An 824-nucleotide genomic window follows, 5' to 3' on the forward strand; every position below is an offset into this window, starting at 1 on the left:
TGCATGCGATTTACCCACAGCAAAATGAGCTCATGGATGTTTTTTTTCATCTGGGACACATTAGATCCGAGATCCAAGGTCAGCATTTAATTACACTCGAAAGATCCGAAAGTGAATCGTGTTTTATTGCACGTCGCTACGGAATTTTGTTGGTACAAATGTTCATCAGAACATTCGCCCAAATTTCATATAAAGTTTCCTCTTTTTTTAAGATTCAAACCGGCTGACGTCTGGACCGATTAGTTATGCATTTTTCTTCACAGCATTTTGTTTGTGAATTTACTGTTTCAAATCATGTTCTGGATACTTTTTGGTGCTCTGGGTATTTAATTATTTCTTTTATAATTCTAATTTAGATCTCAGTCAATGAATTCTTTAGTATATTTGCAGGAGCAGCATTTCAAAATCTATTTTCCCAACAAACCTTCATATCCATCTTATTTCACTTCATCACATTGTACACATTTTTAGATTTTATTTTCCATCTTTCAACAAAGGAAGCTCTCTCTGTTTATACTCCACGTGTGTGTGTAAAAGAAATACATGAGGAAAGGGAAACAAAGACATTTTAATGAACAACTTTATTTTTTCGATCCCTTCAAAACAAACATATCCTGTGCCCAACTTGCATGTTCGAGTCAAAAAAAACAACTCTTGACGGATTATCAGACAAGCAATATAATTTTTCTTCTTTTGTAAAACCTCAAATATAAATCAGCTGATATGTGAGAAACATGATCCTAAGTAATGTTATTCAACATGATATGCTAAGGAATTAAATAACAAATTAAAAAAACGGGGCCGTGAGAGATCAGGCGAAAGAG

This window comes from Penaeus monodon, chromosome 23 (genome assembly GCF_015228065.2).
Source record: "Penaeus monodon isolate SGIC_2016 chromosome 23, NSTDA_Pmon_1, whole genome shotgun sequence".
Lineage (NCBI taxonomy): Eukaryota > Metazoa > Arthropoda > Malacostraca > Decapoda > Penaeidae > Penaeus > Penaeus monodon.